The sequence below is a fragment of the Nerophis ophidion genome, linkage group LG17 (assembly GCF_033978795.1).
Source record: "Nerophis ophidion isolate RoL-2023_Sa linkage group LG17, RoL_Noph_v1.0, whole genome shotgun sequence".
Taxonomy (NCBI): domain Eukaryota; kingdom Metazoa; phylum Chordata; class Actinopteri; order Syngnathiformes; family Syngnathidae; genus Nerophis; species Nerophis ophidion.
This window is the reverse complement of record NC_084627.1, coordinates 8,548,891-8,574,754: the sequence shown is the minus strand read 5'-3', so window position 1 is coordinate 8,574,754 and position 25,864 is coordinate 8,548,891. Positions and strand designations below refer to the sequence as shown.

General features: G+C 46.8%; 1 protein-coding gene and 9 non-coding genes across 12 annotated transcripts in view; 9 read left to right on the top strand and 1 right to left on the bottom strand.

Moving 5' to 3' along the window:
- The window catches only part of tor4aa (torsin family 4, member Aa), a 77,729-nt gene that overhangs the window by 34,932 nt on the left and 16,933 nt on the right, over window positions 1-25,864 (bottom strand). The gene's annotated exons all lie outside the window — the stretch shown is intronic.
- LOC133536670 (U6 spliceosomal RNA) lies at window positions 1,642-1,748 on the top strand. The gene has a single exon (XR_009802523.1). It is a non-coding gene; the product is annotated as a U6 spliceosomal RNA (small nuclear RNA).
- Window positions 4,221-4,327, top strand: LOC133536669 (U6 spliceosomal RNA). Its single transcript, XR_009802522.1, has one exon. It is a non-coding gene; the product is annotated as a U6 spliceosomal RNA (small nuclear RNA).
- On the top strand, window positions 6,818-6,920 carry LOC133536663 (U6 spliceosomal RNA). The gene has a single exon (XR_009802516.1). It is a non-coding gene; the product is annotated as a U6 spliceosomal RNA (small nuclear RNA).
- LOC133536668 (U6 spliceosomal RNA) lies at window positions 8,741-8,847 on the top strand. Its single transcript, XR_009802521.1, has one exon. It is a non-coding gene; the product is annotated as a U6 spliceosomal RNA (small nuclear RNA).
- On the top strand, window positions 13,355-13,461 carry LOC133536672 (U6 spliceosomal RNA). Its single transcript, XR_009802525.1, has one exon. It is a non-coding gene; the product is annotated as a U6 spliceosomal RNA (small nuclear RNA).
- LOC133536667 (U6 spliceosomal RNA) lies at window positions 15,797-15,903 on the top strand. The gene has a single exon (XR_009802520.1). It is a non-coding gene; the product is annotated as a U6 spliceosomal RNA (small nuclear RNA).
- On the top strand, window positions 18,382-18,488 carry LOC133536666 (U6 spliceosomal RNA). The gene has a single exon (XR_009802519.1). It is a non-coding gene; the product is annotated as a U6 spliceosomal RNA (small nuclear RNA).
- On the top strand, window positions 20,952-21,058 carry LOC133536665 (U6 spliceosomal RNA). Its single transcript, XR_009802518.1, has one exon. It is a non-coding gene; the product is annotated as a U6 spliceosomal RNA (small nuclear RNA).
- On the top strand, window positions 25,202-25,308 carry LOC133536664 (U6 spliceosomal RNA). The gene has a single exon (XR_009802517.1). It is a non-coding gene; the product is annotated as a U6 spliceosomal RNA (small nuclear RNA).

The following is a 25,864-nucleotide window of genomic DNA, read 5'->3' as shown; positions in this document are numbered from 1 at the left end:
AACCTTTCCATCTTAGCAGGTATTCAACCATCTGAGCTTCGTGGCAAGAGAGCCACACTGTCTCTAGCACACGAGCCTGGGCACTTCCTTCTTGACCGGCTTCTGTCTCCTCCTCTTAGAGGACACCGGCAGCTTAAATCGAGACACCCAATTGACCCATCTGCCTTGGAATTGCCAAATTACTTTAACGAATCAAACGGCAGTGTAGAAACTGGGTGGACTACAAATGGAACATGGAATGGCAGTAAAACTCTTCCTGACTCCAGACAATACTACACCGGCTATAACCAGTGGCCTGTGAAGCAGCGGAGCCAAGTGCCAGTGGGGACCGTCGACGGAGGAGACGTAAGTGGTGTGACCAGAAGCAGAAACGGGGATGCCGAGCAGGGCTAACAACAAAGCTAAAAGGTCTTCCTCACAAAACGCCGCTTCTTTCCATCCTGCCTTCAAATGTCTGCTCCCTGGAGAGCAAACTGGACTACCTGAAGCTGGATTTAAATGAAAGACGGGAGATGAGGGACTGCTGCGCCACATTTCACACAGAAACGTGGCTGAAACCATCCGTTCCAGATGAGGCAGTTAGCATCGAGGGGCTAACAATGTTTCGGTCGGACAGGAGCAGCATTCTCAGCGGTAAATCCCGAGGTGTTTGCATATACACCAACAACAACTGGTGCAAAAACGGGGAGATGGTCTCATGTCACTTCTCTCCCGATGTAATTCAGTGCTATGATCTTCACAGCAGTGTACATTCCTCCAAGTGCAAACACCAAAGAAGCCCTGAATGCTTTATACTGCTCAATCAGTGAACGGCAATCTACGCACCCAGAGGGAGTTTTCATGGTGGCAGAGGACTTCAATCAAGCTAACATGAAAACTGTGTTCCCCCGTTTCCATCAATATGTGAATTTTGTAACCAGGGTGGAAGCACGCTGGACATGGTCCACAGCAACATCAAACAGGCATTCAAAGCTGCACCCCTGCCCCACCTTGGCTCCTCAGACCATCTCTGTGATGCTAATTCCTGCATACAAGCCCCTGCTAATCAGGAATTGCTACTATGGTACATTTTTAGTCTACTTTATACCTGCTTTATCCTTTCCACCCTTACCTTTAACCATCCTTTGTAACTGAGTTACTGTGTGGAACTATTTCCCTTGTGGATCAATTAAGTAGGTCTACATCGAAGCCCAAGCCCAAGTCCAAGTCCAAGTCCAACAAGAGAGAGTGATGTACTGAGGCTGCCATCCACGGCACCATCTTCTATTAAAGGTTATTTCCTTTCAATTGCAGCAAAAAACATCTCCCACTGACTTTTTTGGTTACGGTCCCTCCCAACTCCACAGCCAATTTCGGCAGGGGCCTATGACCAGCCACCAATGGGAGCGCTTGGTGTCACATTAATTTGCATATATTTCCCATCAGCCCCATCCAGACCAGCTCAAACTGTTTAACCGTTTGTTTCTTAGCATTGTTGGTCGTGACTCCACAAAAACATGATCTGAAATATGAAGTTTTAAAGAACAATGAAGAAAAAAAGTTTTATTTCTATGGTGAAAATGTCGCAACACCGCCACCATGTCTGTAACGTACGATAAAAAAACCAGTACACCAATACTTTTTGGGCCACTCTCAAATAACGTGTTACTTCGGTAACACACATACTAAAATTGGAACGATACAGAGAAGATTAGCATGGCCCCTGCAGCAAGGATGACACGCAAATTCGTGAAGCGTTTCCAAATTTTTTCAATTAAAAAATAGTTTTTCTTTACACTAATTCTGAGATAAATCATTCCAGGGTAAAGTTATTAGAGAAGTGTCCTAGGTCCCAGCATCGACCCTCGCTTGTAACGGCCTCAAGAACGATGGTCCCAGTCCCAAGCGAGCCACATAAGCATTGGAACTTCCGCAAGGCCAATTGGGAAGCTTCCAAAAATCTGGAGAAGAGCATTAGTGGTCGCCATCCCAAAGCCGATGAAGCCACCAGAGCTTCCAAAAAGTTATAGACCTATCTCTCTTTTGTGTATCCCTTTTAAAATGTTGTAGAGATTGATAGACGCTCGTGTCGAACCTATTATCGATCCACTGCTCCCTCAAGAAGAAGCTGGATTTCAGCGCGGAAGGTCAACCGTCCTCAAGAAGTTGAAGACAGCTTCTTGGCCAAGAATAAAGCAGGTGCTGTGTTTGTTGATCTTACAGCAGCCTACGATACCCTTTGGCACCGTGGCCTTACCTGCAAGCTTTTGAGCCTACTGCTGGACTGGCACATGGTCTTTTTGATCATGGAACTTGTCCAAAACCATAATTTCTCCCCTACCACTGGTGATGGCCCAGAAAGCAGGTTGCCACATCTGTGGACCGGCGTCTCTCAGGGATCTTCCCTCTTATTTAACATCTACACATATGATCTGCCAGACGACTGGCTGAATCTCGCTGGGGTGCTGGCGGTGTTACACTTGGTACAGCCACCCTTGCCTTGGTCCACTCTGCCGCTGAGTGCTGCACAACTGCCTGGTGTCGTAGTGCTCACACTCGTCTCACAGGTAAGCCTTGCGTTTAGTGACTGGACGCCTTCATCCCACACCACTGGACAACCTTTCCATCTTAGCAGGTATTCAACCATCTGAGCTTCGTGGCAAGAGAGCCACACTGTCTCTAGCACACGAGCCTGGGCACTTCCTTCATGACCGGCTTCTGTCTCCTCCTCTTAGAGGACACCGGCAGCTTAAATCGAGACACCCACTTGACCCATCTGCATTGGGATTGCTAAATTACTTTAACGAGTCAAACGGCAGTGTAGAAACTGGGTGGACTACAAATGGAACATGGAATGGCGGTAAAACTCTTATAGATTCCAGACAATACTACGCCGGCTATAACCAGAAGCAGCGGAGCCAAGTGCCAGTGGGGACCGTTGACAGAGGAGACGTAAGTGGTGTGACCAGAAGCAGAAATGGGGATGCCGAGCAGGGCTAACAACAAAGCTAAAAGGTCTTCCTCACAAAACGCAGCTTCTTTCCATCCTGCCTTCAAATGTCTGCTCCCTGGAGAGCAAACTGGACTACCTGAAGCTGGATTTAAATGAAAGACGGGAGATGAGGGACTGCTGCGCCACATTTCACACAGAAACGTGGCTGAAACCATCCGTTCCAGATGAGGCAGTTAGCATCGAGGGGCTACAATGTTTCGGTCGGACAGGAGCAGCATTCTCAGCGGTAAATCCCGAGGTGTTTGCATATACACCAACAACAACTGGTGCAAAAACGGGGAGATGGTCTCATGTCACTTCTCTCCCGATGTAATTCAGTGCTATGATCTTCACAGCAGTGTACATTCCTCCAAGTGCAAACACCAAAGAAGCCCTGAATGCTTTATACTGCTCAATCAGTGAACGGCAATCTACGCACCCAAAGGGAGTTTTCATCGTGGCAAAGGACTTCAATCAAGCTAACATGAAAACTGTGTTCCCCCATTTCCATCAATATGTGAATTTTCCAACCAGGGTGGAAGCACGCTGGACATGGTCCACAGCAACATCAAACAGACATTCAAAGCTGCACCCCTCCCCCACCTTGGCTCCTCAGACCATCTCTGTGATGCTAATCAGGAATTGCTACTATGGTACATTTTTAGTCTACTTTATACCTGCATTATCCTTTCCACCCTTACCTTTAACCATCCTTTGTAACTGAGCTACTATGTGGAACTATTTCCCCTGTGGATCACATAGGTTTGTCTATGTCCAAGTCCAAGTCTAAGTTTGTCTATGTCCAAGTCCAAGTCTAAGTCAAACAAGAGAGAGTGATGTACTGAGGCTGCCATCCACAGCGCCATCTTATATGAAAAGTTATTTAATTTCAATTGCAGCCCAAAAAACATCTCACACTGACTTTTTTGGTTACGGTCCCTCCCAACTCCACAGCCAATTTCGGCAGGGGCCTATGACCAGACACCAATGGGAGCGCTTGGCGTCACATTAATTTGCATATATTTTCCATCAGCCCCAACCAGACCAGCTCAAACTACTTAACCGTTTGTTTCTTAGCATTGTTGGTCGTGACTCCACAAAAACATGATCTGAAATATGAAGTTTTAAAGAACAATGAAGAAAAAAAGTTTTATTTCTATGGTGAAAATGTCGCAACACCGCCACCATGTCTGTAACGTACGATAAAAAAACCAGTACACTAATACTTTTTGGGCCACTCTCAAATAATGTGTTACTTCGGTAACACACATACTAAAATTGGAACGATACAGAGAAGATTAGCATGGCCCCTGCAGCAAGGATGACACGCAAATTCGTGAAGCGTTTCCAAATTTTTTCAATTACAAAATAGTTTTTCTTTACACTAATTCTGAGATAAATAATTCCAGGGTAAAGTTATTAGAGAAGTGTCCTAGGTCCCAGCATCGACCCTCGCTTGTAACGGCCTTAAGAACGATGGTCCCAGTCCCAAGCGAGCCACATAAGCATTGGAACTTCCGCAAGACCAATTGGGAAGCTTCCAAAAATCTGGAGAAGAGCATTAGTGGTCGCCATCCCAAAGCCGATGAAGCCACCAGAGGATTTAAAAAGTTATAGACCTATCTCTCTTTTGTGTACTCCTTTCAAAATCTTGGAGAGATTGATAGACGCTCGTGTCGAACCTATTATCGATCCACTGCTCCCTCAAGAACAAGCTGGATTTCAGCGCAGAAGGTCAACCGTCCTCAAGAAGTTGAGGACAGCTTCTTGGCCAAGAATAAAGCAGGTGCTGTGTTTGTTGATCTTACAGCAGCCTACGATACCCTTTGGCACCGTGGTCTTACCTGCAAGCTTTTGAGCCTACTGCTGGACTGGCACATGGTCTCTTTGATCATGGAACTCGTCCAAAACTGCAGTTTCACCCTTACCACTGGTGATGGCCTAGAAAGCAGGTTGTGACGTCTGAGAAATGGCGTCTCTCAGGGATCTTCCCTCTTATTTAACATCTACACATATGATCTGCCAGACGACTGGCTGAATCTCGCTGGGGTGCTGGCGGTGTTACACTTGGTACAGCCACCCTTGCCTTGGTCCACTCTGCTGCTGAGTGCTGCACAACTGCCTGGTGTCGTAGTGCTCACACTCGTCTCACAGGTAAGCCTTGCGTTTAGTGACTGGACGCCTTCATCCCACACCACTGGACAACCTTTCCATCTTAGCAGGTATTTAACCATCTGAGCTTCGTGGCAAGAGAGCCACACTGTCTCTAGCACACGAGCCTGGGCACTTCCTTCATGACCGGCTTCTGTCTCCTCCTCTTAGAGGACACCGGCAGCTTAAATCGAGACACCCAATTGACCCATCTGCCTTGGAATTGCCAAATTACTTTAACGAATCAAACGGCAGTGTAGAAACTGGGTGGACTACAAATGGAACATGGAATGGCAGTAAAACTCTTCCTGACTCCAGACAATACTACACCGGCTATAACCAGTGGCCTGTGAAGCAGCGGAGCCAAGTGCCAGTGGGGACCGTCGACAGAGGAGACGTAAGTGGTGTGACCAGAAGCAGAAACGGGGATGCCGAGCAGGGCTAACAACAAAACTAAAAGATCTTCCTCACAAAACGCAGCTTCTTTCCATCCTGCCTTCAAATGTCTGCTCCCTGGAGAGCAAACTGGACTACCTGAAGCTGGATTTAAATGAAAGACGGGAGATGAGGGACTGCTGCGCCACATTTCACACAGAAACGTGGCTGAAACCTTCCGTTCCAGATGAGGCAGTTAGCATCGAGGGGCTAACAATGTTTCGGTCGGACAGGAGCAGCATTCTCAGCGGTAAATCCCGAGGTGTTTGCATATACACCAACAACAACTGGTGCAAAAACGGGGAGATGGTCTCATGTCACTTCTCTCCCGATGTAATTCAGTGCTATGATCTTCACAGCAGTGTACATTCTTCCAAGTGCAAACACCAAAGAAGCCCTGAATGCTTTATACTGCTCAATCAGTGAACGGCAATCTACGCACCCAGAGGGAGTTTTCATCGTGGCAGAGGACTTCAATCAAGCTAACATGAAAACTGTGTTCCCCCATTTCCATCAATATGTGAATTTTGCAACCAGGGTGGAAGCACGCTGGACATGGTCCACAGCAACATCAAACAGGCATTCAAAGCTGCACCCCTCCCCCACCTTGGCTCCTCAGACCATCTCTGTGATGCTAATTCCTGCATACAAGCCCCTGCTAATCAGGAATTGCTACTATGGTACATTTTTAGTCTACTTTATACCTGCTTTATCCTTTCCACCCTTACCTTTAACCATCCTTTGTAACTGAGTTACTGTGTGGAACTATTTCCCTTGTGGATCAATTAAGTAGGTCTACATCGAAGCCCAAGCCCAAGTCCAAGCCCAAGTCCAACAAGAGAGAGTGATGTACTGAGGCTGCCATCCACGGCACCATCTTCTATTAAAGGTTATTTCCTTTCAATTGCAGCAAAAAACATCTCCCACTGACTTTTTTGGTTACGGTCCCTCCCAACTCCACAGCCAATTTCGGCAGGGGCCTATGACCAGACACCAATGGGAGCGCTTGGTGTCACATTAATTTGCATATATTTCCCATCAGCCCCATCCAGACCAGCTCAAACTACTTAACCGTTTGTTTCTTAGCATTGTTGGTCGTGACTCCACAAAAACATGATCTGAAATATGAAGTAATAAAGAACAATGAACAATAAATTATTTATTTCTATGGTGAAAATGTAGTAACACCGCCACCATGTCTGTAACACACAATACAAAAAACAGTATAATTATACTTATTGGGCCACCCTCATATAATGTGTTACTTCGGTAACACATACTAAAATTGGAACGATACAGAGAAGATTAGCATGGCCCCTGCAGCAAGGATGACACGCAAATTCGTGAAGCGTTTCCAAATTTTTTCAATTAAAAAATAGTTTTTCTTTACACTAATTCTGAGATAACTCATTCCAGGGTAAAGTTATTAGAGAAGTGTCCTAGGTCCCAGCATCGACCCTCGCTTGTAACGGCCTCAAGAACGATGGTCCCAGTCCCAAACGAGCCACATAAGCATTGGAACTTCCGCAAGACCAATTGGGAAGCTTCCAAAAATCTGGAGAAGAGCATTAGTGGTCGCCATCCCAAAGCCGATGAAGCCACCAGAGCATCCAAAAAGTTATAGACCTATCTCTCTTTTGTGTATCCATTTTAAAATGTTGGAGAGATTGATAGACGCTCGTGTCGAACCTATTATCGATCCACTGCTCCCTCAAGAACAAGCTGGATTTCAGCGCAGAGGGTCAACCGTCCTCAAGAAGTTGAGGACAGCTTCTTGGCCAAGAATAAAGCAGGTGCTGTGTTTGTTGATCTTACAGCAGCCTACGATACCCTTTGGCACCGTGGTCTTACCTGCAAGCTTTTGAGCCTACTGCTGGACTGGCACATGGTCTTTTTGATCATGGAACTCGTCCAAAACCGCAGTTTCACCCTTACCACTGGTGATGGCCCAGAAAGCAGGTTGCCACGTCTGAGGAATGGCGTCTCTCAGGGATCTTCCCTCTTATTTAACATCTACACATATGATCTGCCAGACGACTGGCTGAATCTCGCTGGGGTGCTGGCGGTGTTACACTTGGTACAGCCACCCTTGCCTTGGTCCACTCTGCCGCTGAGTGCTGCACAACTGCCTGGTGTCGTAGTGCTCACACTCGTCTCACAGGTAAGCCTTGCGTTTAGTGACTGGACGCCTTCATCCACACCACTGGACAACCTTTCCATCTTAGCAGGTATTCAACCATCTGAGTTTCGTGGCAAGAGAGCCACACTGTCTCTAGCACACGAGCCTGGGCACTTCCTTCATGACCGGCTTCTGTCTCCTCCTCTTAGAGGACACCGGCAGCTTAAATCGAGACACCCACTTGACCCATCTGCATTGGGATTGCTAAATTACTTTAACGAATCAAACGGCAGTGTAGAAACTGGGTGGACTAAAAATGGAAAATGGAATGGCGGTAAAACTCTTACAGATTCCAGACAATACTACGTCGGCTATAACCAGAAGCAGCGGAGCCAAGTGCCAGTGGGGACCGTCGACGGAGGAGACGTAAGTGGTGTGACCAGAAGCAGAAACGGGGATGCCGAGCAGGGCTAACAACAAAGCTAAAAGGTCTTCCTAACAAAACGCCGCTTCTTTCCAGCCTGCCTTCAAATGTCTGCTCCCTGGGGACCAAACTGGACTACCTGAAGCTGGATTTAAATGAAAGACGGGAGATGAGTGTCCAAGTCCAAGTCCAAGTCCAAGTCCAAGTCCAAGTCCAACAAGAGAGAGTGATGTACTGAGGCTGCCATCCACGGCACCATCTTATATTAAAGGTTATTTCCTTTCAATTGCAGCAAAAAACATCTCCCACTGACTTTTTTGGTTACGGTCCCTCCCAACTCCACAGCCAATTTCGGCAGGGGCCTATGACCAGACACCAATGGGAGCGCTTGGTGTCACATTAATTTGCATATATTTCCCATCAGCCCCATCCAGACCAGCTCAAACTGCTTAACCGTTTGTTTCTTAGCATTGTTGGTCGTGACTCCACAAAAACATGATCTGAAATATGAAGTTTTAAAGAACAATGAAGAAAAAAAGTTTTATTTCTATGGTGAAAATGTCGCAACACCGCCACCATGTCTGTAACGTACGATAAAAAAACCAGTACACCAATACTTTTTGGGCCACTCTCAAATAATGTGTTACTTCGGTAACACACATACTAAAATTGGAACGATACAGAGAAGATTAGCATGGCCCCTGCAGCAAGGATGACACGCAAATTCGTGAAGCGTTTCCAAATTTTTTCAATTAAAAAATTGTTTTTCTTTACACTAATTCTGAGATAAATCATTCCAGGGTAAAGTTATTAGAGAAGTGTCCTAGGTCCCAGCATCGACCCTCGCTTGTAACGGCCTCAAGAACGATGGTCCCAGTCCCAAGCGAGCCACATAAGCATTGGAACTTCCGCAAGACCAATTGGGAAGCTTCCAAAAATCTGGAGAAGAGCATTAGTGGTCGCCATCCCAAAGCCGATGAAGCCACCAGAGAATCCAAAAAGTTATAAACCTATCTCTCTTTTGTGTATTCCTTTTAAAATGTTGGAGAGATTGATAGACGCTCGTGTCAAACCTATTATCGATCCACTGCTCCCTCAAGAACAAGCTGGATTTCAGCGCGGAAGGTCAACCGTCCTTAAGAAGTTGAGGACAGCTTCTTGGCCAAGAATAAAGCAGGTGCTGTGTTTGTTGATCTTACAGCAGCCTACAATACCCTTTGGCACCGTGGTCTTACCTACAAACCTTAGCGCCTATTGCCGGACTGGCACATGGTCTCTTTGATCAGGGAACTCGTCCAAAACCGCAGTTTCACCCTTACCACTGGTGATGGCCTAAAAAGCAGGTTGCCACATCTGAGGAATGGCGTCTCTCAGGGATCTTCCCTCTTATTTAACATCTACACATATGATCTGCCAGACGACTGGCTGAATCTCGCTGGGGTGCTGACGGTGTTACACTTGGTACAGCCACCCTTGCCTTGGTCCACTCTGCCGCTGAGTGCTGCACAACTGCCTGGTGTCGTAGTGCTCACACTCGTCTCACAGGTAAGCCTTGCGTTTAGTGACTGGACGCCTTCATCCCACACCACTGGACAACCTTTTTCTTTACACTAATTCTGAGATAAATAATTCCAGGGTAAAGTTATTAGAGAAGTGTCCTAGGTCCCAGCATCGACCCTCGCTTGTAACGGCCTCAAGAACGATGGTCCCAGTCCCAAGCGAGCCACATAAGCATTGGAACTTCCGCAAGGCCAATTGGGAAGCTTCCAAAAATCTGGAGAAGAGCATTAGTGGTCGCCATCCCAAAGCCGATGAAGCCACCAGAGCATCCAAAAAGTTATAGACCTATCTCTCTTTTGTGTATCCCTTTTAAAATGTTGGAGAGATTGATAGACGCTCGTGTCGAACCTATTATCGATCCACTGCTCCCTCAAGAACAAGCTGGATTTCATCGCAGAAGGTCAACCGTCCTCAAGAAGTTGAGGACAGCTTCTCGGCCAAGAATAAATCAGGTGCTGTGTTTGTTGATCTTACAGCAGCCTACGATACCCTTTGGCACCGTGGTCTTACCTGCAAGCTTTTGAGCCTACTGCTGGACTGGCACATGGTCTCTTTGATCATGGAACTCTTCCAAAACCGCAGTTCCACCCAAACCACAGGTGATGGCCCAGAAAGCAGGTTGCCACGTCTGAGGAATGGCGTCTCTCAGGGATCTTCCCTCTTATTTAACATCTACACATATGATCTGCCAGATGACTGGCTGAATCTCGCTGGGGTGCTGGCGGTGTTACACTTGGTACAGCCACCCTTGCCTTGGTCCACTCTGCCGCTGAGTGCTGCACAACTGCTTGGTGTCGTAGTGCTCACACTCGTCTCACAGGTAAGCCTTGCGTTTAGTGACTGGACGCCTTCATCCCACACCACTGGACAACCTTTCCATCTTAGCAGGTATTCAACCATCTGAGCTTCGTGGCAAGAGAGCCACACTGTCTCTAGCACACGAGCCTGGGCACTTCCTTCATGACCGGCTTCTGTCTCCTCCTCTTAGAGGACACCGGCAGCTTAAATCGAGACACCCACTTGACCCATCTGCATTGGGATTGCTAAATTACTTTAACAAATCAAACGGCAGTGTAGAAACTGGGTGGACTACAAATGGAACATGGAATGGCGGTAAAACTCTTACAGATTCCAGACAATACTACGCCGGCTATAACCAGAAGCAGCGGAGCCAAGTGCCAGTGGGGACCGTCGACGGAGGAGACGTAAGTGGTGTGACCAGAAGCAGAAACGGGGATGCCGAGCAGGGCTAACAACAAAGCTAAAAGGTCTTCCTCACAAAACGCAGCTTCTTTCCATCCTGCCTTCAAATGTCTGCTCCCTGGAGAGCAAACTAGACTACCTGAAGCTGGATTTAAATGAAAGACGGGAGATGAGGGACTGCTGCGCCACATTTCACACAGAAACGTGGCTGAAACCATCCGTTCCAGATGAGGCAGTTAGCATCGAGGGGCTAACAATGTTTCGGTCGGACAGGAGCAGCATTCTCAGCGGTAAATCCCGAGGTGTTTGCATATACACCAACAACAACTGGTGCAAAAACGGGGAGATGGTCTCATGTCACTTCTCTCCCGATGTAATTCAGTGCTATGATCTTCACAGCAGTGTACATTCCTCCAAGTGCAAACACCAAAGAAGCCCTGAATGCTTTATACTGCTCAATCAGTGAACGGCAATCTTCGCACCCAGAGGGAGTTTTCATCGTGGCAGAGGACTTCAATCAAGCTAACATGAAAACTGTGTTCCCCCATTGTGTTCCCCCATTTCCATCAATATGTGAATTTTGTAACCAGGGTGGAAGCACGCTGGACATGGTCCACAGCAACATCAAACAGGCATTCAAAGCTGCACCCCTCCCCCACCTTGGCTCCTCAGACCATCTCTCTGTGATGCTAATCAGGAATTGCTACTATGGTACATTTTTAGTCTACTTTATACCTGCATTATCCTTTCCACCCTTACTTTTAACCATCCTTTGTAACTGAGTTACTATGTGGAACTATTTCCCCTGTGGATCAATTACGTCTACGTTTAAGTCCAAGTCTGAGTCCAACAAGAGAGAGTGATGTACTGAGGCTGCCATCCACGGCGCCATCTTATATGAAAAGTTATTTAATTTCAATTGCAGCCCAAAAAACATCTCACACTGACTTTTTTGGTTACGGTCCCTCCTCCTCTTAGAGGACACCGGCAGCTTAAATCGAGACACCCACTTGACCCATCTGCATTGGGATTGCTAAATTACTTTAACGAATCAAACGGCAGTGTAGAAACTGGGTGGACTACAAATGGAACATGGAATGGCGGTAAAACTCTTACAGATTCCAGACAATACTACGTCGGCTATAACCAGAAGCAGCGGAGCCAAGTGCTAGTGGGGACCGTCGACGGAGGAGACGTAAGTGGTGTGACCAGAAGCAGAAACGGGGATGCCGAGCAGGTCTAACAACAAAGCCAAAAGGTCTTCCTCACAAAACGCAGCTTCTTTCCATCCTGCCTTCAAATGTCTGCTCCCTGGAGAGCAAACTGGACTACCTGAAGCTGGATTTAAATGAAAGACGGGAGATGAGGGACTGCTGCGCCACATTTCACACAGAAACGTGGCTGAAACCATCCGTTCCAGATGAGGCAGTTAGCATCGAGGGGCTAACAATGTTTCGGTCGGACAGGAGCAGCATTCTCAGGGGTAAATCCCGAGGTGTTTGCATATACACCAACAACAACTGGTGCAAAAACGGGGAGATGGTCTCATGTCACTTCTCTCCCGATGTAATTCAGTGCTATGATCTTCACAGCAGTGTACATTCTTCCAAGTGCAAACACCAAAGAAGCCCTGAATGCTTTATACTGCTCAATCAATGAACGGCAATCTACGCACCCAGAGGGAGTTTTCATCGTGGCAGAGGACTTCACTCAAGCTAACATGAAAACTGTGTTCCCCCATTTCCATCAATATGTGAATTTTGCAACCAGGGTGGAAGCACGCTGGACATGGTCCACAGCAACATCAAACAGGCATTCAAAGCTGCACCCCTCCCCCACCTTGGCTCCTCAGACCATCTCTGTGATGCTAATTCCTGCATACAAGCCCCTGCTAATCAGGAATTGCTACTATGGTACATTTTTAGTCTACTTTATATCTGCTTTATCCTTTCCACCCTTACCTTTAACCATCCTTTGTAACTGAGTTACTGTGTGGAACTATTTCCCTTGTGGATCAATTAAGTAGGTCTACATCGAAGCCCAAGCCCAAGTCCAAGTCCAAGTCCAACAAGAGAGAGTGATGTACTGAGGCTGCCATCCACGGCACCATCTTCTATTAAAGGTTATTTCCTTTCAATTGCAGCAAAAAACATCTCCCACTGACTTTTTTGGTTACGGTCCCTCCCAACTCCACAGCCAATTTCGGCAGGGGCCTATGACCAGACACCAATGGGAGCGCTTGGTGTCACATTAATTTGCATATATTTCCCATCAGCCCCATCCAGACCAGCTCAAACTGCTTAATCGTTTGTTTCTTAGCATTGTTGGTCGTGACTCCACAAAAACATGATCTGAAATATGAAGTTTTAAAGAACAATGAAGAAAAAAAGTTTTATTTCTATGGTGAAAATGTCGCAACACCGCCACCATGTCTGTAACGTACGATAAAAAAACCAGTACACCAATACTTTTTGGGCCACTCTCAAATAATGTGTTACTTCGGTAACACACTTACTAAAATTGGAACGATACAGAGAAGATTAGCATGGCCCCTGCAGCAAGGATGACACGCAAATTCGTGAAGCGTTTCCAAATTTTTTCAATTAAAAATAGTTTTTCTTTACACTAATTCTGAGATAACTCATTCCAGGGAAAAGTTATTAGAGAAGTGTCCTAGGTCCCAGCATCGACCCTCGCTTGTAACGGCCTCAAGAACGATGGTCCCAGTCCCAAGCGAGCCACATAAGCATTGGAACTTCCGCAAGACCAATTGGGAAGCTTCCAAAAATCTGGAGAAGAGCATTAGTGGTCGCCATCCCAAAGCCGATGAAGCCACCAGAGAATCCAAAAAGTTATAAACCTATCTCTCTTTTGTGTATTCCTTTTAAAATGTTGGAGAGATTGATAGACGCTCGTGTCGAACCTATTATCGATCCACTGCTCCCTCAAGAACAAGCTGGATTTCAGCGCGGAAGGTCAACCGTCCTCAAGAAGTTGAGGACAGCTTCTTGGCCAAGAATAAAGCAGGTGCTGTGTTTGTTGATCTTACAGCAGCCTACGATACCCTTTGGCACCGTGGTCTTACCTGCAAGCTTTTGAGCCTACTGCTGGACTGGCACATGGTCTTTTTGATCATGGAACTCTTCCAAAACCGTAATTTCAGCCTTACCACTGGTGATGGCCCAGAAAGCAGGTTGCCACGTCTGAGAAATGGCGTCTCTCAGGGTTCACAACTGCCTGGTGTCGTAGTGCTCACACTCGTCTCACAGGTAAGCCTTGCGTTTAGTGACTGGACGCCTTCATCCCACACCACTGGACAACCTTTCCATCTTAGCAGGTATTCAACCATCTGAGCTTCGTGGCAAGAGAGCCACACTGTCTCTAGCACACGAGCCTGGGCACTTCCTTCATGACCGGCTTCTGTCTCCTCCTCTTAGAGGACACCGGCAGCTTAAATCGAGACACCCACTTGACCCATCTGCCTTGGAATTGCCAAATTACTTTAACGAATCAAACGGCAGTGTAGAAACTGGGTGGACTACAAATGGAACATGGAATGGCGGTAAAACTCTTACAGATTCCAGACAATACTACGCCGGCTATAACCAGAAGGAGCGGAGCCAAGTGCCAGTGGGGACCGTCGACGGAGGAGACGTAAGTGGTATGACCAGAAGCAGAAACGGGGATGCCGAGCAGGTCTAACAACAAAGCCAAAAGGTCTTCCTCACAAAACGCAGCTTCTTTCCATCCTGCCTTCAAATGTCTGCTCCCTGGAGAGCAAACTGGACTACCTGAAGCTGGATTTAAATGAAAGACGGGAGATGAGGGACTGCTGCGCCACATTTCACACAGAAACGTGGCTGAAACCATGCGTTCCAGATGAGGCAGTTAGCATCGAGGGGCTAACAATGTTTCGGTCGGACAGGAGCAGCATTCTCAGCGGTAAATCCCGAGGTGTTTGCATATACACCAACAACAACTGGTGCAAAAACGGGGAGATGGTCTCATGTCACTTCTCTCCCGATGTAATTCAGTGCTATGATCTTCACAGCAGTGTACATTCCTCCAAGTGCAAACACCAAAGAAGCCCTGAATGCTTTATACTGCTCAATCAGTGAACGGCAATCTTCGCACCCAGAGGGAGTTTTCATCGTGGCAGAGGACTTCAATCAAGCTAACATGAAAACTGTGTTCCCCCATTGTGTTCCCCCATTTCCATCAATATGTGAATTTTGTAACCAGGGTGGAAGCACGCTGGACATGGTCCACAGCAACATCAAACAGGCATTCAAAGCTGCACCCCTCCCCCACCTTGGCTCCTCAGACCATCTCTCTGTGATGCTAATCAGGAATTGCTACTATGGTACATTTTTAGTTTACTTTATACCTGCATTATCCTTTCCACCCTTACTTTTAACCATCCTTTGTAACTGAGTTACTATGTGGAACTATTTCCCCTGTGGATCAATTACGTCTACGTCTAAGTCCAAGTCCAAGTCTGAGTCCAACAAGAGAGAGTGATGTACTGAGGCTGCCATCCACGGCGCCATCTTATATGAAAAGTTATTTAATTTCAATTGCAGCCCAAAAAATATCTCACACTGACTTTTTTGGTTACGGTCCCTCCCAACTCCACAGCCAATTTCGGCAGGGGCCTATGACCAGACACCAATGGGAGCGCTTGGTGTCACATTAATTTGCATATATTTTCCATCAGCCCCATCCAGACCAGCTCAAACTACTTAACCGTTTGTTTCTTAGCATTGTTGGTCGTGACTCCACAAAAACATGATCTGAAATATGAAGTTTTAAAGAACAATGAAGAAAAAAAGTTTTATTTCTATGGTGAAAATGTCGCAACACCGCCACCATGTCTGTAACGTACGATAAAAAAACCAGTACACCAATACTTTTTGGGCCACTCTCAAATAATGTGTTACTTCGGTAACACACATACTAAAATTGGAACGATACAGAGAAGATTAGCATGGCCCCTGCAGCAAGGATGACACGCAAATTCGTGAAGCGTTTCCAAATTTTTTCAATTAAAAAATAGTTTTTCTTGACACTAATTCTGAGATAAATCATTCCAGGGTAAAGTTATTAGAGAAGTGTCCTAGGTCCCAGCATCGACCCTCGCTTGTAACAGCCTCAAGAACGATGGTCCCAGTCCCAAGCGAGCCACATAAGCATTGGAACTTCCGCAAGACCAATTGGGAAGCTTCCAAAAATCTGGAGAAGAGCATTTGTGGTCGCCATCCCAAAGCCGATGAAGCCACCAGAGCATCCAAAAAGTTATAGACCTATCTCTCTTTTGTGTATTCCTTTTAAAATGTTGGAGAGATTGATAGACGCTCGTGTCGAACCTATTATCGATCCACTGCTCCCTCAAGAACAAGCTGGATTTCAGCGCGGAAGGTCAACCGTCCTCAAGAAGTTGAGGACAGCTTCTCGGCCAAGAATAAAGCAGGTGCTGTGTTTGTTGATCTTACAGCAGCCTACGATACCCTTTGGCACCGTGGTCTTACCTGCAAGCTTTTGAGCCTACTGCTGGACTGGCACATGGTCTTTTTGATCATGGAACTCTTCCAAAACTGCAGTTTCACCCAAACCACAGGTGATGGCCTAAAAAGCAGGTTGCCACGTCTGAGGAATGGCGTCTTTCAGGGATCTTCCCTCTTATTTAACATCTACACATATGATCTGCCAGACGACTGGCTGAATCTCGCTGGGGTGCTGGCGGTGTTACACTTGGTACAGCCACCCTTGCCTTGGTCCACTCTGCCGCTGACTGCTGCACAACTGCCTGGTGTCGTAGTGCTCACACTCGTCTCACAGGTAAGCCTTGCGTTTAGTGACTGGACGCCTTCATCCCACACCACTGGACAACCTTTCCATCTTAGCAGGTATTCAACCATCTGAGCTTCGTGGCAAGAGAGCCAAACTGTCTCTAGCACACGAGCCTGGGCACTTCCTTCATGACCGGCTTCTGTCTCCTCCTCTTAGAGGACACCGGCAGCTTAAATCGAGACACCCACTTGACCCATCTGCATTGGGATTGCTAAATTACTTTAACCAATCAAACGGCAGTGTAGAAACTGGGTGGACTACAAATGGAAAATGGAATGGCGGTAAAACTCTTACAGATTCCAGACAATACTACACCGGCTATAACCAGAAGGAGCGGAGCCAAGTGCCAGTGGGGACCGTCGACGGAGGAGACGTAAGTGGTGTGACCAGAAGCAGAAACGGGGATGCCGAGCAGGGCTAACAACAAAGCTAAAAGGTCTTCCTCACAAAACGCAGCTTCTTTCCAGCCTGCCTTCAAATGTCTGCTCCCTGGAGAACAAACTGGACTACCTGAAGCTGGATTTAAATGAAAGACGGGAGATGAGGGACTGCTGCGCCACATTTCACACAGAAACCTGGCTGAAACCATCCGTTCCAGATGAGGCAGTTAGCATCGAGGGGCTAACAATGTTTCGGTCGGACAGGAGCAGCATTCTCAGCGGGAAATCCCGAGGTGTTTGCATATACACCAACAACAACTGGTGCAAAAACGGGGAGATGGTCTCATGTCACTTCTCTCCCGATGTAATTCAGGGCTATGATCTTCACAGCAGTGTACATTCTTCCAAGTGCAAACACCAAAGAAGCCCTGAATGCTTTATACTGCTCAATCAGTGAACGGCAATCTACGCACCCAGAGGGAGTTTTCATCGTGGCAGAGGACTTCAATCAAGCTAACATGAAAACTGTGTTCCCCCATTTCCATCAATATGTGAATTTTGAAACCAGGGTGGAAGCACGCTGGACATGGTCCACAGCAACATCAAACAGGCATTCAAAGCTGCACCCCTCCCCCACCTTGGCTCCTCAGACCATCTCTGTGATGCTAATTCCTGCATACAAGCCCCTGCTAATCAGGAATTGCTACTATGGTACATTTTTAGTCTACTTTATACCTGCTTTATCCTTTCCACCCTTACCTTTAACCATCCTTTGTAACTGAGTTACTGTGTGGAACAATTTCCCTTGTGGATCAATTAAGTAGGTCTACATCGAAGCCCAAGTCCAAGTCCAAGTCCAAGTCCAACAAGAGAGAGTGATGTACTGAGGCTGCCATCCACGGCACCATCTTATATTAAAGGTTATTTCCTTTCAATTGCAGCAAAAAACATCTCCCACTGACTTTTTTGGTTACGGTCCCTCCCAACTCCACAGCCAATTTGGGTGGGGCCTATGACCAGACACCAATGGGAGCGCTTGGTGTCACATTAATTTGCATATATTTCCCATCAGCCCCAACCAGACCAGCTCAAACTGCTTAACCGTTTGTTTCTTAGCATTGTTGGTCGTGACTCCACAAAAACATGATCTGAAATATTAAGTTTTAAAGAACAATGAAGAAAAAAAGTTTTATTTCTATGGTGAAAATGTCGCAACACCGCCACCATGTCTGTAACGTACGATAAAAAAACCAGTACACCAATACTTTTTGGGCCACTCTCAGATAATGTGTTACTTCGGTAACACACATACTAAAATTGGAACGATACAGAGAAGATTAGCATGGCCCCTGCAGCAAGGATGACACGCAAATTCGTGAAGCGTTTCCAAATTTTTTCAATTAAAAAATAGTTTTTCTTTACACTAATTCTGAGATAAATCATTCCAGGGTAAAGTTATTAGAGAAGTGTCCTAGGTCCCAGCATCGACCCTCGCTTGTAACGGCCTCAAGAACGATGGTCCCAGTCCCAAGCGAGCCACATAAGCATTGGAACTTCCGCAAGACCAATTGGGAAGCTTCCAAAAATCTGGAGAAGAGCATTAGTGGTCGCCATCCCAAAGCCGATGAAGCCACCAGAGCATCCAAAAAGTTATAGACCTATCTCTCTTTTGTGTATCCATTTTAAAATGTTGGAGAGATTGATAGACGCTTGTGTCGAACCTATTATCGATCCACTGCTCCCTCAAGAACAAGCTGGATTTCAGCGCGGAAGGTCAACCGTCCTCAAGAAGTTGAGGACAGCTTCTTGGACAAGAATAAAGCAGGTGCTGTGTTTGTTGATCTTACAGCAGCCTACGATACCCTTTGGCACCGTGGTCTTACCTGCAAACCTTAGCGCCTACTGCCGGACTGGTACATGGTCTTTTTGATCATGGAACTCGTCCAAAACCGCAGTTTCACCCTTACCACTGGTGATGGCCTAAAAAGCAGGTTGCGACGTCTGAGAAATGGCGTCTCTCAGGGATCTTCCCTCTTATTTAACATCTACACATATGATCTGCCAGACGACTGGCGGAATCTCGCTGGGGTGCTGGGGGTGTTACACTTGGTACAGCCACCCTTGCCTTGGTCCACTCTGCCGCTGAGTGCTGCACAACTGCCTGGTGTCGTAGTGCTCACACTCGTCTCACAGGTAAGCCTTGCGTTTAGTGACTGGACGCCTTCATCCCACACCACTGGACAACCTTTCCATCTTAGCAGGTATTCAACCATCTGAGCTTCGTGGCAAGAGAGCCACACTGTCTCTAGCACACGAGCCTGGGCACTTCCTTCATGACCGGCTTCTGTCTCCTCCTCTTAGAGGACACCGGCAGCTTAAATCGAGACACCCACTTGACCCATCTGCATTGGGATTGCTAAATTACTTTAACGAATCAAACGGCAGTGTAGAAACTGGGTGGACTACAAATGGAACATGGAATGGCAGTAAAACTCTTCCTGACTCCAGACAATACTACACCGGCTATAACCAGTGGCCTGTGAAGCAGCGGAGCCAAGTGCCAGTGGGGACCGTCGACGGAGGAGACGTAAGTGGTGTGACCAGAAGCAGAAACGGGGATGCCGAGCAGGGCTAACAACAAAGCTAAAAGGTCTTCCTCACAAAACGCAGCTTCTTTCCATCATGCCTTCAAATGTCTGCTCCCTGGAAAACAAACTGGACTACCTGAAGCTGGATTTAAATGAAAGACGGGAGATGAGGGACTGCTGCGCCACATTTCACACAGAAACGTGGCTGAAACCATCCGTTCCAGATGAGGCAGTTAGCATCGAGGGGCTAACAATGTTTCGGTCGGACAGGAGCAGCATTCTCAGCGGTAAATCCCGAGGTGTTTGCATATACACCAACAACAACTGGTGCAAAAACGGGGAGATGGTCTCATGTCACTTCTCTCCCGATGTAATTCAGTGCTATGATCTTCACAGCAGTGTACATTCCTCCAAGTGCAAACACCAAAGAAGCCCTGAATGCTTTATACTGCTCAATCAGTGAACGGCAATCTACGCACCCAGAGGGAGTTTTCATCGTGGCAGAGGACTTCAATCAAGCTAACATGAAAACTGTGTTCCCCCATTGTGTTCCCCCATTTCCATCAATATGTGAATTTTGCAACCAGGGTGGAAGCACGCTGGACATGGTCCACAGCAACATCAAACAGACATTCAAAGCTGCACCCCTCCCCCACCTTGGCTCCTCAGACCATCTCTGTGATGCTAATCAGGAACTGCTACTATGGTACATTTTTAGTTTACTTTATACCTGCATTATCCTTTCCACCCTTACTTTTAACCATCCTTTGTAACTGAGCTACTATGTGGAACTATTTCCCCTGTGGATCAATTACGTCTAGGTCTAAGTCCAAGTCTGAGTCCAACAAGAGAGAGTGATGTACTGAGGCTGCCATCCACGGCGCCATCTTATATGAAAAGTTATTTAATTTCAATTGCAGCCCAAAAAACATCTCACACTGACTTTTTTGGTTACGGTCCCTCCCAACTCCACAGCCAATTTCGGCAGGGGCCTATGACCAGACACCAATGGGAGCGTTTGGTGTCACATTAATTTGCATATATTTTCCATCAGCCCCAACCAGACCAGCTCAAACTACTTAACCGTTTGTTTCTTAGCATTGTTGGTCGTGACTCCACAAAAACATGATCTGAAATATGAAGTTTTAAAGAACAATGAAGAAAAAAAGTTGTATTTCTATGGTGAAAATGTCGCAACACCGCCACCATGTCTGTAACGTACGATAAAAAAAACAGTACACTAATACTTTTTGGGCCACTCTCAAATAATGTGTTACTTCGGTAACACACATACTAAAATTGGAACGATACAGAGAAGATTAGCATGGCCCCTGCAGCAAGGATGACACGCAAATTCGTGAAGCGTTTCCAAATTTTTTCAATTAAAAAATAGTTTTTCTTGACACTAATTCTGAGATAAATAATTCCAGGGTAAAGTTATTAGAGAAGTGTCCTAGGTCCCAGCATCGACCCTCGCTTGTAACGGCCTCAAGAACGATGGTCCCAGTCCCAAGCGAGCCACATAAGCATTGGAACTTCCGCAAGACCAATTGGGAAGCTTCCAAAAATCTGGAGAAGAGCATTAGTGGTCGCCATCCCAAAGCCGATGAAGCCACCAGAGCATCCAAAAAGTTATAGACCTATCTCTCTTTTGTGTATCCCTTTTAAAATGTTGGAGAGATTGATAGACGCTCGTGTCGAACCTATTATCGATCCACTGCTCCCTCAAGTCCAAGCTGGATTTCAGCGCGGAAGGTCAACCGTCCTCAAGAAGTTGAGGACAGCTTCTTGGCCAAGAATAAAGCAGGTGCTGTGTTTGTTGATCTTACAGCAGCCTACGATACCCTTTGGCACCGTGGCCTTACCTGCAAACCCTAGCGCCTACTGCCGGACTGGTACATGGTCTTTTTGATCATGGAACTCTTCCAAAACCGCAGTTCCACCCAAACCACAGGTGATGGTCTAGAAAGCAGGTTGCCACGTCTGAGGAATGGCGTCTCTCAGGGATCTTCTCTCTTATTTAACATCTACACATATGATCTGCCAGACGACTGGCTGAATCTCGCTGGGGTGCTGGCGGTGTTACACTTGGTACAGCCACCCTTGCCTTGGTCCACTCTGCCGCTGAGTGCTGCACAACTGCCTGGTGTCGTAGTGCTCACACTCGTCTCACAGGTAAGCCTTGCGTTTAGTGACTGGACGCCTTCATCCCACACCACTGGACAACCTTTTTCTTTACACTAATTCTGAGATAAATCATTCCAGGGTAAAGTTATTAGAGAAGTGTCCTAGGTCCCAGCATCGACCCTCGCTTGTAACGGCCTCAAGAACGATGGTCCCAGTCCCAAGCGAGCCACATAAGCATTGGAACTTCCGCAAGACCAATTGGGAAGCTTCCAAAAATCTGGAGAAGAGCATTAGTGGTCGCCATCCCAAAGCCGATGAAGCCACCAGAGCATCCAAAAAGTTATAGACCTATCTCTCTTTTGTGTATCCATTTTAAAATGTTGGAGAGATTGATATACGCTTGTGTCGAACCTATTATCGATCCACTGCTCCCTCAAGAACAAGCTGGATTTCAGCGCGGAAGGTCAACCGTCCTCAAGAAGTTGAGGACAGCTTCTTGGACAAGAATAAAGCAGGTGCTGTGTTTGTTGATCTTACAGCAGCCTACGATACCCTTTGGCACCGTGGTCTTACCTGCAAACCTTAGCGCCTACTGCCGGACTGGCACATGGTCTTTTTGATCATGGAACTCGTCCAAAACCGCAGTTTCACCCTTACCACTGGTGATGGCCTAAAAAGCAGGTTGCGACGTCTGAGAAATGGCGTCTCTCAGGGATCTTCCCTCTTATTTAACATCTACACATATGATCTGCCAGACGACTGGCTGAATCTCGCTGGGGTGCTGGCGGTGTTACACTTGGTACAGCCACCCTTGCCTTGGTCCACTCTGCCGCTGAGTGCTGCACAACTGCCTGGTGTCGTAGTGCTCACACTCGTCTCACAGGTAAGCCTTGCGTTTAGTGACTGGACGCCTTCATCCCACACCACTGGACAACCTTTTTCTTTACACTAATTCTGAGATAAATCATTCCAGGGTAAAGTTATTAGAGAAGTGTCCTAGGTCCCAGCATCGACCCTCGCTTGTAACGGCCTCAAGAACGATGGTCCCAGTCCCAAGCGAGCCACATAAGGATTGGAACTTCCGCAAGACCAATTGGGAAGCTTCCAAAAATCTGGAGAAGAGCATTAGTGGTCGCCATCCCAAAGCCGATGAAGCCACCAGAGCATCCAAAAAGTTATAGACCTATCTCTCTTTTGTGTATCCCTTTTAAAATGTTGGAGAGATTGATAGACGCTCGTGTCGAACCTATTATCGATCCACTGCTCCCTCAAGAACAAGCTGGATTTCAGCGCGGAAGCTCAACCGTCCTCAAGAAGTTGAGGACAGCTTCTCGGCCAAGAATAAAGCAGGTGCTGTGTTTGTTGATCTTACAGCAGCCTACGATACCCTTTGGCACCGTGGTCTTACCTGCAAGCTTTTGCGCCTACTGCCGGACTGGCACATGGTCTTTTTGATCATGGAACTCGTCCAAAACCGCAGTTTCACCCTTACCACTGGTGATGGCCCAGAAAGCAGGTTGTGACGTCTGAGGAATGGCGTCTCTCAGGGATCTTCCCTCTTATTTAACATCTACACATATGATCTGCCAGACGACTGGCTGAATCTCGCTGGGGTGCTGGCGGTGTTACACTTGGTACAGCCACCCTTGCCTTGGTCCACTCTGCCGCTGAGTGCTGCACAACTGCCTGGTGTCGTAGTGCTCACACTCGTCTCACAGGTAAGCCTTGCGTTTAGTGACTGGACGCCTTCATCCCACACCACTGGACAACCTTTCCATCTTAGCAGGTATTCAACCATCTGAGCTTCGTGGCAAGAGAGCCACACTGTCTCTAGCACACGAGCCTGGGCACTTCCTTCATGACCGGCTTCTGTCTCCTCCTCTTAGAGGACACCGGCAGCTTAAATCGAGACACCCACTTGACCCATCTGCATTGGGATTGCTAAATTACTTTAACGAATCAAACGGCAGTGTAGAAACTGGGTGGACTACAAATGGAACATGGAATGGCGGTAAAACTCTTACAGATTCCAGACAATACTACGTCGGCTATAACCAGAAGGAGCGGAGCCAAGTGCCAGTGGGGACCGTCGACGGAGGAGACGTAAGTGGTGTGACCAGAAGCAGAAACGGGGATGCCGAGCAGGTCTAACAACAAAGCTAAAAGGTCTTCCTCACAAAACGCAGCTTCTTTCCATCCTGCCTTCAAATGTCTGCTCCCTGGAGAGCAAACTGGACTACCTGAAGCTGGATTTAAATGAAAGACGGGAGATGAGGGACTGCTGCGCCACATTTCACACAGAAACGTGGCTGAAACCATGCGTTCCAGATGAGGCAGTTAGCATCGAGGGGCTAACAATGTTTCGGTCGGACAGGAGCAGCATTCTCAGCGGTAAATCCCGAGGTGTTTGCATATACACCAACAACAACTGGTGCAAAAACGGGGAGATGGTCTCATGTCACTTCTCTCCCGATGTAATTCAGTGCTATGATCTTCACAGCAGTGTACATTCCTCCAAGTGCAAACACCAAAGAAGCCCTGAATGCTTTATACTGCTCAATCAGTGAACGGCAATCTACGCACCCAGAGGGAGTTTTCATCGTGGCAGAGGACTTCAATCAAGCTAACATGAAAACTGTGTTCCCCCATTTCCATCAATATGTGAATTTTCCAACCAGGGTGGAAGCACGCTGGACATGGTCCACAGCAACATCAAACAGGCATTCAAAGCTGCACCCCTCCCCCACCTTGGCTCCTCAGACCATCTCTGTGATGCTAATCAGGAATTGCTACTATGGTACATTTTTAGTCTACTTTATACCTGCATTATCCTTTCCACCCTTACCTTTAACCATCCTTTGTAACTGAGCTACTATGTGGAACTATTTCCCCTGTGGATCACATAGGTTTGTCTATGTCCAAGTCCAAGTCTAAGTTTGTCTATGTCCAAGTCCAAGTCTAAGTCAAACAAGAGAGAGTGATGTACTGAGGCTGCCATCCACGGCGCCATCTTATATGAAAAGTTATTTAATTTCAATTGCAGCAAAAAAAACATCTCACACTGACTTTTTTGGTTACGGTCCCTCCCAACTCCACAGCCAATTTCGGCAGGGGCCTATGACCAGACACCAATGGGAGCGCTTGGTGTCACATTAATTTGCATATATTTCCCATCAGCCCCATCCAGACCAGCTCAAACTGCTTAATCGTTTGTTTCTTAGCATTGTTGGTCGTGACTCCACAAAAACATGATCTCAAATAAGAAGTTTTAAAGAACAATGAAGAAAAAAAGTTTTATTTCTATGGTGAAAATGTCGCAACACCGCCACCATGTCTGTAACATACAATACAAAAAACAGTAATCTTACACTTATTGGTCCACCCTCAGATAACGTGTTACTTCGGTAACACACATACTAAAATTGGAACGATACAGAGAAGATTAGCATGGCCCCTGCAGCAAGGATGACACGCAAATTCGTGAAGCGTTTCCAAATTTTTTTCAATTACAAAAGTTATTCTTTACACTAATTCTCAGATAAATCATTCCAGGGTAAAGTTATTAGAGAAGTGTCCTAGGTCCCAGCATCGACCCTCGCTTGTAACGGCCTCAAGAACGATGGTCCCAGTCCCAAGCGAGCCACATAAGCATTGGAACTTCCGCAAGACCAATTGGGAAGCTTCCAAAAATCTGGAGAAGAGCATTAGTGGTCGCCATCCCAAAGCCGATGAAGCCACCAGAGCATCCAAAAAGTTATAGACCTATCTCTCTTTTGTGTATCCCTTTTAAAATGTTGGAGAGATTGATAGACGCTCGTGTCGAACCTATTATCGATCCACTGCTCCCTCAAGAACAAGCTGCATTTCAGCGCGGAAGGTCAACCGTCCTCAAGAAGTTGAGGACAGCTTCTTGGCCAAGAATAAAGCAGGTGCTGTGTTTGTTGATCTTACAGCAGCCTAATGGCTGGTCAGTAAAAACTGAACCCTCCTTTGTCCCCAAACTGACCTGTTGTTTCAAACGATCGTAAACATTTAAACTGTCAAATGGCTGGTCAG